The sequence below is a fragment of the Siniperca chuatsi genome, linkage group LG13 (assembly GCF_020085105.1).
Source record: "Siniperca chuatsi isolate FFG_IHB_CAS linkage group LG13, ASM2008510v1, whole genome shotgun sequence".
Taxonomy (NCBI): domain Eukaryota; kingdom Metazoa; phylum Chordata; class Actinopteri; order Centrarchiformes; family Sinipercidae; genus Siniperca; species Siniperca chuatsi.
The window spans coordinates 16,406,217-16,418,924 of record NC_058054.1 but is presented as its reverse complement, the minus strand read 5'-3'; the positions used below and the strand labels follow the sequence as shown (position 1 = coordinate 16,418,924).

The following is a 12,708-nucleotide window of genomic DNA, read 5'->3' as shown; positions in this document are numbered from 1 at the left end:
TTTCCCTGACTGTACCTTCATCTGTGCTGATGGTGGTCCTGGAGTCTGGCCTTTGATCGGAATCAGTGCATATGCCGCCATCTGCTGATGAAGACGTGACACTACTAGAATCCGGAGTCGTTCTGGTTTCTGTCAGTGTCGTCCCTTCTATGAGGACAGGGAAATTGTAAAAAGCCTGAGGTGTTATTTCAGCAAATGTGAGTTTTTTAAGGGCTTCAGCATAGAAAATCTTAATTACCTACCTGTGGTAACAAAGACTGTTGATGCTCTGGGTTTGCTGCCATCTATTGGTGCAGATGTGGTACTGCTTTTTGTTGTACTGGATCCATTATGGCAGTGCAGTAGTGAAAGCTGTAGTCAAGAAGAAAGGTTTGCACAACACAAAGATTTCCTTAAACTAACGTACACTGAATGCTTGGAACTGTGCACCTTTGATTTCTCGTGTTCACCTTTACTTACGTTGTGCGCGCGTGGAGTTATAGTCAGGAGAGCAATCCCAGCTGTTACAGCTGATATTTTGACCAGAGCGACGAAGCACTGGAGGACCTGTGCAGCCTGGAGCACACACAGTATTGTTACATACGTGAAACAATAATTCTTTCATATAATTCAAGTTCTATGAACAAAGTTGCAGCTGTCTGATAAGGCTCCGTGGGTTTACCCCTCTCACCCGAGAGAATCCATGGACTGAAATTTACATACTTCACATTTAGTCAGCTAATCTAGGATGAGCCTGCCAATATGATCCCCATAAAAGTGGATATTCACTAACGACCTCATCCGCTGTAGTGCATCATCTAGTGGAGCAGATCTCCATTTTACAAGTAGCACTGCTCAAGTCAGAGAACAAACAACATTGCTTGATAGTCAAATTATTTTAAACAGTCTTTTAGTAGGCTATGTGTTTGTATGAATGGTTGTTCTATCTTACCTATACACAACCGCTGAGTTTTCATACTGTTGTCAAACTGATAAAGTATGCAGTTACAAATAAGTATTGTAAGTTGAAGCCGTTCATCAGTTACCAACATGCTTTTTTTTTGTTTTAAAAAAAAATCAGATTTATCATTAAAAACAAGATGGCAGGCCATGAAACTTACTTATCAATACTGAACACTTTATTCAAGAATTAAATGCAATGATGTTTTACTCACCACTGTAGAGAGGCGCCAAAGACATCATGAGAAGGAAGTACAGTGCAAACCAATCCATGACTGAATGGCGAGAGTGGCAGTGACAGTAACATACGCTCCTGACAAGAATGATCCCATTCTCTGCCAAAATAAATAAACTACGTTGTTCTTAGAGTTTTTTGATTTTTTCTTTCTGTGATGTCTTTTTCCTGTTTAACTGATCGATAATGAGTTACAGCAACAGGCTGCAGATAAGTACAGAATGCTGTTGTAGCTACACTTGAAAATCCAATGACTAGCCTAATGTTGCCACAAATGTAGCCGTAAGAGTACGATTATTCAAAGTAGAACATCTCCAATGCATTCAAACACAAATTCTGACCACATTTCAGTAACATTTGAACATCCATTTATTGCACATTACATTTCTTTCTACCATTTGGAGTTGGGCACTCTTATTATGCTTTAACCACTCTATACTGTATATTTACAACATGGCCAAGACATAGGCAGTGGAAACATGAATCTAATTAACCATACAAACTACAAAGATGTCAAATTACCATATAATATCAGGTTGATTAGTTTATCTGTCAAATTGACGACTTCAGCAAATACTTCAGCAAATAAGAATGGACCACCAACCAAGTAAAATCAATACCATGGCAAATAATTGGTGCAAAAAAGAGAGATTGAGTGGGGTTTACCAAAATAGGTACAGTCAGGCTGATGGGACTTAAAACACACACACAGAGACCCGCACTCACATTCCCAACACATACACACATGCTTGGAAACTAGATCTGTTAGAGGCTATTAGTACAAAAATAGTAGGCTATTAGTAAAATTAGTAAAAGCTAATTTGATCCAGACACTCTTACCACAGGTGTTGATTGGATGGTTAGTTGCACTTGACTGCACACTTTAAGTTGCTACAGCTTCTACCATTTAATGTTTTATTTAAAACCTCTCTGTTTTTCAGAAGGCTTAGTTAATGGATAATTAATGGGATTTGTTTCACTATTTAACTCATACTGATTAACCCAAGACCTTGGTTTAAAGGTCTGGAGCTTTCGACTGTATCACACAGTCTTCATCAGCAGATGGAGTTTACTCAGTTGCCATAGAACTGCAGACTAAACTTCAAACTTTGCATTATTCTGAGCACTTTTAGGACTTCTCATCCATGTTAGCTTAAAATATAGGGGACTGTTGGGTGACACCAAGAAAGTTAAATATATGAATGGACACACAGGTTTGGCTAATAGTGGAAACTCACTGCTTTAACACCTTGTCCAATTTTCTATTTAACTTCACTGGACGATGTCACTATTATCCTGATTTGGTCACCCCACCAAACGATTTCCCTGTGGGCACCCACAATGACGTGTATTCCCAAGCACCCATGTAATCAGTGCATATACTGACATTATGCACAGCTGAAAGAGTATCACCTTTGAATAAATTGTATGCATGGCACTGACACAGATATTAATATCTATGTCTAACACACACAAATAAGATTTTTGAGTAACACGAAATGAAACCCCACTCTTAAATTAGTTCTAATTAGAGCCAAAGCTTAATGCAATAGCAAAAGTAGCAAAGTGAAAGTAGCATTGCGTCTTAGGAACCAAGGAAAGCCAGGACTTCCTCACTATCCACAATAGCTATTGTTGCCATTTTAATAAAGCAATCTAATAATTTTCTTTGTCATACTTCAGACCAAACCCCAAATGAGTAAAACAGCGCCCCTCTATGTAGTGGCTGGTAGGTAATATGTCACCCATTTGTTTCATTTGTTTGGTCAAAAATGATGATGCACCCTTACAGTCGAGGCAATAGTGTAGTCTACCCATGGAAGGAAGTTAATATATATAAAAAACAAGAAAAAAGAAAGAAAAAAGTAAACTACCTTAGAATCAGCGGCGGCTACTGCGAAACAGTGGGCAGCATTTCTGGAAAAGAAACTGAAGTGAACGGTGAAGCAAGCTAGTCGCAGAGGACAGAAAGTTAACTTCTAAATGCAACAGAGTTAGCTTCTTTTCCAGGGTTACTGTTATCCCGGTTAACGTCGGCCGACGGTAGCAGCGATGGAGAGAAGAAGTGAGGAGTTCTGTCAACAAACTAAATGACAAGTGCAGTGGGACATCATTTCACATGGATATCGACCACTTCACGTCCGTACGACAGAGAGCTGAATGGGCTTCAAGGAACGTGAGTCAAATCTGTCTGTCTGTCTGTCTCGCTGCTTGGTGTCTTCCCTGACGCTTAAATGTCTCTCTGCGGCTCTCTGTGTGTATTTAACTCCATGTGTAGTTGATGATGTTATGGAATTGAACTTATATTCACACTGTTTGGACTCTGAAGCTGTTGTGTGCTTGTTGATGTTGTTGCTTACCTGCTAATGAAGCTGCTGTGTCATTGCTGCTCCACACAGACACAGAGTCCATCAGAGCTTTCAGTAATTTGGCATTTGCCCAGTTTTGCACTTTTGTTGTTCAGTCATTGATGTATGATTTGTGAAGAAGTAGTAATGGCTTTTGAGAATGGCTATTTGTATATCCCGAGAATATAGACTGTCATGTATTTGATAAAATGATTAGTTGGTCGACAGAAAATGTATTGGCAACAATTTTGATAATCGATTAACTGTTTTGAGCAATTTTCTTTTAGAAAAGATGCCAAAGTTCTCTGGTTCCAGCTCCTCAAATGTGAATATTCTGATTTCTATGAAAATAAAGTGAATATCTTTAGGTTTTTGGATGGATTGGTCGGATGTCATCTTTTGCTTTGAGAAACTGTGATGGGCATCTTTCCCCACTTTCTGACATTTCATACACCAAGTGACTAATTGAGTAGTTGATTAGGTAAAATGATCAACAGATTAATCTATAATGAAAATAAACGTTAGTTGCAGTCCTAGTTTAGTGTATGTACCACAATAATTGTTAACGTTTTTGTTAAAATGACACATTGTCTTAACTTACTGAGCTGACCTGCTGCCTTAGTTTCAAAGTTAATTTAACTGGGCCCTGTGGTTTAAATGGGCCAGATGCTCTAAGGGTTTACTCTCAACAGATAGTGCTGAATAAATATGTCATTTTATTACCCAGTGCTTCAAGTAGGCACTGATCTTTAACAGTTAATTAAGTTTTAACAGATGGTTCTGTTGCTTCTGAGAGTTGTGCAGTCTTTTGTCACAGTTGTAGCCACACTGATGCTTCCATTGGCTGAAACATATAGGCTCTTTCTCAGGTTGGTTTGATGTGTCTGATAGTGAAAGTGCAGCCCTCACAGTTCGGCTGGAGCAGGGTCTGGGATACAAACTGTGAGAGAGAAGACACTCACTGATTAGGTGAGCGACAGAGGTGTGTATATTACTGTTTTTTGTGTCACTGTAACATTATGATGTATACTTGAAGGTTGTTTGTACATACATTAGATAAAGCCTCTATCACATCCTCATTTTCCTCATTACTGGATAAAACAGAAACCTTTAAGTGAGCAGTCACTATTTTGGCATCTGAAGAAAGAAAGGTGCAAATAAAATGTTTTTTTTACCATTCAAATTGTTAACTACAACACTGAAGTACAGAAGTCCATGTGAGTGACTGTACCTTTATCTGAGCTGGTGGTGGTCCTGGAATCTGTGTTTTTGTTGGAAACTCCAGATTTGCTCCCATCTGCTGGTGAAGATGTGACACTACTAGTATCCAGAGTTGTACTGGTTTCTGTCAGTGTTGTCCCTGCTATGAGGACAAGGAAACTGTCAAAAGCCTGCGGTGTTAGTGAGTGTGCCAAAGGAAATTAATCACTAACTGAGGATCATTGTTGGCTCAGACCCTGATGAATAAGAAAACAACAATTTATAGATTTTACAAAAGATTCAATGCATTTTCAGCAGTGACAAAAATAACCAATGTATTTCTTCAAACGTCAAATGGGAATTTTTGAAATGGCTTCAGCAGGGACAATCATAATGACCAACCTGTAGCTGTGGACACTGTAGACACTGAGATTGTGCTCACATCTAATAGTGCAGTAGTGCTGCTTGTCGTACTGGGTGCTGTTGTTGAAGAGACTGCGGATGACGAAGATGGGGGGATATCTGTCGATGTAGATCTACTGCTGTTTTTTGTTCTGGGTAGGCCTGTCACAATAACTACTTTTGTTGGACAATATGTTGTCACAGCAATAATTGCGATAAACCATATCATTGTCATTTTAAGAGCAGAAGATCCGAGAACTGCGATTACTCTGAGCAGCATGCATGGGAATGAATTACAATATAATATGATTGAATATATTTCTCGCCTTTATGATGGTCTGAATAGGTCGCTAAATTTGTCGCTAGTTGCTTTTTAGAAATAGTCGCTAAATCTAGCAAGAAAGTCGCCAACTGTGTGTGTGTGTGTGTGTGGTGGAGCTGCCTGGGCCCCACCCACGTTTAAACTCCACACAGAGAGCAGACGACGAGAGGACAGAAGCAGCACGACCAGAAATAGTTTAGTTCTGCTCATTCCCAAGTCTTATAACGGTAGGGAAAACCCTGCTGTTTATTCTGGCATCATGTTGGCTAAAATGTTGGTGACATTCTTACGTAAACAAACACACATGTAAACACAACGGGCAATATCGAGGTCAGCAAAGATGATCAGGTCATGTTCATATATCATAAGAAAAATCGCGACAGGCCTAGTTCTGGGTGCTGTAATAAGAGAGGGTGGGAATGCTGAAGTTATGCTGATATCTGGTAGTGCAGACGTAGTACTGCTGTTTGTTGTTCAGGGTGCTGGACGAATGGAGATTATAGATGATGTTAGGATGAAATCTACTGGTGTAGGTATACAACTGTTTGTTGTGCTTGGTGTTGTTGTATCAGGGGCTGTGGATGCTTGAGTTGTGCTGATATTTGTAAGCATGGAGGTAGTACCTCTGTTTGTTGTGCTGGGTGCTGTAGTAGCAGAGACTGTAGATGCTGAAGTTATGATATCTGCTACTGTTGAGGTAGTATTGCTGTCTGCTGTGCTGGATTCTGTCCTTACAGAGACTAATAAAGTTGTGCTGTTATCTGCTGGCATAGAGGTAGTATTGCTGCTTGTTTGGCTGGTTGCTGTAGTGGCAGACACTATGGAGGCTGAGGTTGTGTTCACATTCAATAGTGCAGATGTTGTATTGGGTGCTGTTGATGATGAGGAAGTTATGACGTTATTTGCCATTGTAGATGTAGTTTTGCTGTTTGTAGTGCTGGGTCTGCTTGTTGGTGCAGTAGTTAAAGCTGTAGTTGAGAAAGAAAGATTTACACTATAAATCTTAAACCCTATCTCAATCTCAAATCCTAAACTGACATAATTGTGTACCTTTCAATTTCTTGTGTTCACCCTCACTTACGTTGTGTGCAGGTTGAGATGTAGTCAGGACAGCAGTCTTTAAATGTCACGCAGATCTCGTCACAGAAACACCCCCTGAAACAGTTTTGACCAAAGCTTTGACCAGAGCAACACAGCACGGGTGGACCTGCACAGCCTGGAGGACACACAGCACAGCTACAAGATTAACACTGTACAGAATTATAACTGTAACTTCAACACGTTATTTCAAAACCACTCTAGTGACTTACAAGATCATTATTATCTAACAAACAGTAATCAACCAGATTACTAATAGCACACAGCATAGTGTAAATGCAATGGTAGTAATAGTTGTATCTAAGAGTCTCTAGATTGAGAGGTCTGTGAGATATTTTCTGGCTGCCATGGTGTCCAGGGATAGGTTAGCAAGGATCTCTTCAAATTTGAATGAGAGTGCTGAAAATGTTTGATGCATCTTGGGTGGATGAACCTGAGAAATGTGAAATGGATGTTGCTGATCATTGTGGGGTTGAGGTGGAGGCAGAATATGTTGCACTGGAGGAATGGGAGTACATTGTATGAGGTGGTGTTGTGGATGTTACCTTTTGGTGTGGTACTGGGAGCTGCCATTTGAGCTAGAAAATGAAAAGGGACAATGACATGTCATTTCATTGGACAGTGTCTGAAATTAATTTTTTGACTCACCGGCCAATGGGGCTGGTAGATGAAAAAATCCACCGGCCAAGCATATTTTTTACCGGCCAAAATTATAAATTGCCTTTTTGTGTCACATATACATTTGTTTCAGTACATTTCATTGATATAATAATTATGTTGAATGCAAACTTAAAGAAGAGGCCAGAGCAACATTTTAAGCAAAATTATTTTAATATATTCCATCCATCCATCCATCCATCTTCTTCCGCTTATCCGGGGCCGGGTCGCGGGGGCAGCAGTCTAAGCAGGGACTCCCAGACTTCCTTCACCCCAGACACTTCCTCCAGCTCCTCCGGGGGGATCCCGAGGCGTTCCCAGGCCAGCCGAGAGACATAGTCCCTCCAGCGTGTCCTGGGTCTTCCCCGGGGCCGCCTCCCGGTGGGACATGCCCAGAACACCTCCCGAGGGAGGCGTCCAGGAGGCATCCGGATCAGATGCCCTAGCCACCTCAGCTGGCTCCTCTCGACGTGGAGGAGCAGCGGCTCTACTCCGAGCTCCCCGTGTGACTGAGCTCCTCACCCTATCTCTAAGGGAGCGCCCAGCCACTCGGCGGAGGAAGCCCATTTCGGCCGCTTGTATCCGCGATCTTGTCCTTTCGGTCACTACCCAAAGCTCATGACCATAGGTGAGGGCAGGAGCGTAGATTGACCGGTAAATCGAGAGCTTTGTCTTTCGACTCAGCTCCTTCTTTACCACAACGGTCCGATACAGCGCCGCATCACTGCAGACGCTGCACCGATCCGCCTGTCAATCTCACGCTCCATCCGTCCCTCACTCGTGAACAAGACCCCGAGATACTTAAACTCCTCCACTTGGGGCAAGGACTCCCCACCCACGCGAAGAGAGCAAACCACCTTTTTCCGGTCAAGAACCATGGCCTCAGATTTGGAAGAGCTGATTCTCATCCCAGCTGCTTCACACTCGGCTGCAAACCGTCCCAGTGCATGCTGCAGGTCCTGGTTTGAAGAAGCCATCAGAACGACATCATCTGCAAACAGCAGAGATGAGATCCTGTGGTTCCCAAACCGACACCCTCCGGCCCCTGACTGCGCCTAGAAATTCTGTCCATATAAATTATGAACAGAACCGGTGACAAAGGGCAGCCCTGGCGGAGTCCAACATGCACCGGGAACAGGTCTGACTTACTGCCGGCAATGCGAACACAGCTCCTGCTCCGGTTATACAGGGACCGGACAGCCCTTAGCAAAGGGCCCCGGACCCCATACTCCCAGAGCACTCCCCACAAAAGCGCCCGGGGCACACGGTCGAATGCCTTCTCCAGATCCACAAAGCACATGTGGACTGGTTGGGCAAACTCCCATGAACCCTCGAGCACCCGATGGAGAGTATAGAGCTGGTCCAGTGTTCCACGACCGGGACGAAAACCACTCTGCTCCTCCTGAATCCGAGGTTCGACTATCGGATCGAATTCTCCTCTCCAGTACCCTGGAATAGACCTTACCGGGAGGCTGAGAAGTGTGATCCCTCTGTGATTGGAACACACCCTCCGGTCCCCTTCTTATACAGAGGGACCACCACCCCGGTCTGCCAGTCCAGAGGCACTGTCCCAGATCACACGCGATGTTGCAGAGACGTGTCAGCCAAGACAGTCCCACAACATCCAGAGACTTAAGATACTCAGGACGGATCTCATCCACCCCCGGCCTTGCCACCAAGGAGCTTGCCAACAACCTCAGTGACTTCGGCCAGGGTGATGGATGAGTCCGCCTCCGGGTCCCCAGCCTCCGCTTCCTCTTCGGAAGACGTGACAGCGGGATTGAGGAGATCCTCAAAGTATTCCTTCCACCGTCCGACAACATCCCCAGTCGAGGTCAACAGCTCTCCACCCGCACCGCATAAGGTATTGGTGAAGAACTGCTTCCCCTCCTGAGCCGTCCGGACGGTTTGCCAGAATTTCTTTGAGGCCGACCGATAGTCCTCCTCCATGGCCTCTCCGAACCTCTCCCAGTCCTGAGTTTTTGCCTCTGTGACCGCACGGGCTGCAGCACGCTTAGCCTGCCGGTACCTGTCAGCTGCCTCGGGAGTCCCACGAGCCAACAAGGCCCGATAGGACTCCTTCTTCAGCCTGACGGCATCCCTTACTTCCGGCGCCCACCACCGTGTTCGGGGATTGCCGCCGCGACAGGCACCAGAAACCTTGCGACCACAGCTACGAGCCGCCGATCGACAATGGAGGTGGAAAACATGGTCCACTCGGACTCAATGTCCCCAACCTCCCGGGATCTGGGAGAAGCTCTCCCGGAGGTGTGAGTTGTAGACCCTGCTGACAGAGGGCTCCGCCAGACGCTCCCAGCAGACCCTCACGATACGCTTGGGCCTGCCAAGTCTGTCCGGCTTCCTCCCCGCCAGCGGATCCAACTCACCACCAGGTGGTGATCGGTTGACAGCTCCGCCCCTCTCTTCACCCGAGTGTCCAAGACACGCGGCGGAGAGGTCAGATGATACGACAACAAAGTCGATCATCGACCTCCGCCTAGGGGTGTCCTGGTGCCACGTGCACTGATGGACACCCTTGTGCTTGAACATGGTGTTAGTTATGGACAAACTGTAACTAGCACAGAAGTCCAACAACTGAACACCGCTCAGGTTCAGATCAGGGGCCGCTCCTTCCGATTACCCCTCTCCAGGTGTCACTGTCGCTGCCCACGTGGGCGTTGAAGTCCCCAGTAGAACAACGGAGTCCCCGGGTGGTGCACTATCTAGTACCCCTCCCAGGGACTCCAAGAAGGCCTGGTACTCTGCACTGCTGTTCGGCCCGTAGGCCGCCACAACGGTGAGAGACCTGTCCCCACCCGGAGGCGGAGGGACGCGACCCTCTCGCTCACTGGGGTAAACTCCAACACGTGACGGCTGAGCTGTGGGGCTATGAGCAGGCCCACACCAGCCCGCCGCCTCCCCCGCCGGCAACGCCAGAGAAATGGAGCGACCAGCCCTCTCTCGAGGAGACGGGTTCCAGAGCCCAGGCTGTGCGTGGAGGCGAGGCCGACTATATCTAGCCGGTAACGCTCAACCTCCCGCACAAGCTCAGGCTCCTTCCCCAGCGAAGTGACATTCCATGTCCCTAGAGCCAGTTTCTGTGTCCGGAGATCTGGTCGCGAAGCCCCTGCCTTCGACTGCCGCCCAGATCTCTCTGCACCGCCCCCTCACGGATCCTCCTGCGGGTGGTGGGTCCACGGGAGGACGGCCCCACGCCGCTCCTTCGGGCTGTGCCCGGCCGGGCCCCGTGGGGAAAGGCCCGGCCACCAGGCGCTCGCCGTCGGGCACCCACCCCAGGCCTGGCTCCAGGGTGGGGCCCCGTAGCGCCAATCCGGGCGACGTAACTGGCCTTGATTTTAAATACTCCATAAGGGTCTTCTGAACCGCTCTTGGTCTGACCCGTCACCCTGGACCTGTTTGCCATGGGTGACCCTACCAGGGGCATACAGCCCCAGGCAACATAGCTCCCAGGGTCATTCGGGTACTCAAACCCCTCCACCACGTTAAGGTGGCGGTTCAAGGAGGGGTTAATATATTGATCAAAGATTAATCAATTCAAACCTGAATGCAACTCAAGAAGTCAAAATTCTACTGACGTATTTGCTATTAAATGTACTTAAGGATCAAACACAAAAGTAATGGTTCAAACACAGGACTTTCAGACAGGAGACCGGAGTTCATTTCCTGTGTGAAATCAATAGTCAGTGTTGATTGTTTTAAGGAAGTAGTTATTCTAACCCAAACCATGATCTTTTCCTAAACCTAACCAAGAAGTCTTGGTGCCTAAACCTAACCAAACTGCGACCATCACCTGAAATGTTTTTCAGCAAGCTTTATTTTGAAAGTCTAACCGGACGTTGCATATTTATTATTGCTAACTTGACTGCGGAATGAGAACGTGTTGAAAACATAAACTGTATAAAAGAAGTGGACGTAGTCACTGTGATGTCACCCATTGGTTTGTAGACTACCGTTTTGAAGCCTTGAGATTGGCATTTTGGCTGTCGCCATCTTGGTTTTTTGCAACCAGTGACTGGAAGTGACCGAATTTGGACGAGAGGGTGGTGCTGGGGAGCATAGCAAACACTAAGTTATCAGCTAATGCTAGCGCTAGCTAGGTTAGCAAGGTGCATCCATAATTCACATTAACTGTGATATTAATTGGGATGCTAATTTCAATAGCAAAAAACAGGCCTAAAACAAAATGTACTTACTGGAAAAAAATAACAGCTGACTTCTTAGTGTCTTTTTGTACAACTGAACACTGAACATGACGTTTTTAGGTGACCAACATGCTACATTGAACTTTCATGAACTGAAAACACACTGTGACAGGGTCCAAGGTCACAGACAGCACCCAAAAACAAGTTCACAGCTAGTTAAATATACACAGTGCAGTGGATACGCATCGCCTCTATCCTGATTGACATGCTGCGGTGGTAGCAACTTGTCAATCACAAAGTGTGACCATAATTTACAAAATGAACATCATTCTGTATTGAAGAAGACTTGAAACTAGCGATTGAGACCATAAACTCATTAGGAAACCGTTTACTGAGGTAATAAATCAAGTGAGAAGTAGGGTAATTTTCTCATAGACTTCTATACAGTCTGACTTCTTTTTGCAACCAGTGGAGTCACTCCCTGCTGGTTATTAGAAAGAATGCAGGTTTAAGGCACTTCCGCATTGGCTTCACTTTTCAGCCCCAGAAGTTGCTGCGCTTGGTTGAAAACGTGACACGTACTGCCACGCCTAGGCGAGGCAAATCGTGACACTGCCACGATGGACCGGTGTGTGTATTACACGCTTTGGCGTGATACCGGGTTGCAGCAGCAAACCATCGGCAAGTGATAGTTTAGCTATCTGATGTCCTGTACAGTAAACGGTGCAGAGAAACTAGGAGCGCTCAAGACGGTCAGTTTCGCTGCACTGTTTAGACACACGTAAAAACACATATGGTAGGTTGTGTGTGTCAAACTCCCAACACAGACAGCAGAAGACAGAAGCAGCGTGCCCGTAAATGACACCAAAACGTGGTAGAGACCCGCCAGTGTGGTGGATAGCCTTCTGAGATTTACTCGCCAAATGGAAAATCTGCCCACATTTGGTGCTTGGCAGATGTTCATTTTGGACCGTGTATTGGAATTCAGGAAAAACAACATTTAAGTAGAGCCTTTGCTCGAGATTGAAGAGAAGAAGACTGGCATGGATGTCACAGTGAAATGTCTAGCACAGCAAAAGTGGGCATTGATGTTGTTCAGTCTTCCTTGTAAGATGTGACATGATTTTCAGACAACTAGATCCACTCTGTTATGGTCAGTTTCCAGGTTTGACAGAAGATTACAACAGTCTCTTCAAAAGGTTAATACTTGTTCAAGGAATTACTTCTTTGACTAGACAACATTGCATTAATGTAATTTTCAATGTCAGATTTAGAGACAGACACACGCACACCAAGAAACTGATGTTCATTCAGTTTAGTGAGAGGGGTGTAATTTTCTTTTTT

The 12,708-nt window shown here is 45.3% G+C and overlaps 1 protein-coding gene across 6 annotated transcripts in view; it reads right to left on the bottom strand.

Moving 5' to 3' along the window:
- LOC122887063 (zonadhesin-like) overlaps nucleotides 1-12,708 on the bottom strand; it is a 29,985-nt gene that overhangs the window by 1,090 nt on the left and 16,187 nt on the right. For 4 of the 6 annotated variants that reach the window (XR_006380465.1, XR_006380468.1, XR_006380469.1 and 1 more), the window contains 10 exons: nucleotides 7,090-7,122; nucleotides 6,528-6,662; nucleotides 6,070-6,414; nucleotides 4,754-4,885; nucleotides 4,574-4,659; nucleotides 3,049-4,462; nucleotides 1,155-1,274; nucleotides 460-555; nucleotides 243-351; nucleotides 16-147 (listed from right to left, as the gene is read on the bottom strand). The gene's annotated coding sequence lies outside the window, so the exon portion shown is untranslated. Of the gene's footprint in view, nucleotides 1-15; nucleotides 148-242; nucleotides 352-459; nucleotides 556-1,154; nucleotides 1,275-3,048; nucleotides 4,463-4,573; nucleotides 4,660-4,753; nucleotides 4,886-5,124; nucleotides 6,415-6,527; nucleotides 6,663-7,089; nucleotides 7,123-12,708 lie in introns of all 6 variants that reach the window. The other 2 variants (XR_006380466.1, XR_006380467.1) reach the window with 2 other exon arrangements.